Raw genomic sequence first — 214 nt, forward strand, 5'->3', positions numbered from 1 at the left:
CCACAGAAGTTACCACTTTCTGTATGTTCCAAGAGTGAATTCACTTCTTGGCTTGTGGTCCCTTTCTCCACCTTTGACAAAGCAATGGTGGGTTGAATAATCCATCTCACATGGCACCACTGTGAATTGCAATTGTCCTCACATCTTTCTCCAGGTCTCTCCTATTGTGTCTTCCTCTTCTGCTTTTGAGGAAACTTCTGCTTACACTGAAACC

The sequence above is a fragment of the Octodon degus genome, unplaced genomic scaffold (genome assembly GCF_000260255.1).
Source record: "Octodon degus isolate 3935 unplaced genomic scaffold, OctDeg1.0 scaffold00095, whole genome shotgun sequence".
In the NCBI taxonomy this organism is placed as follows: Eukaryota; Metazoa; Chordata; class Mammalia; order Rodentia; family Octodontidae; genus Octodon; species Octodon degus.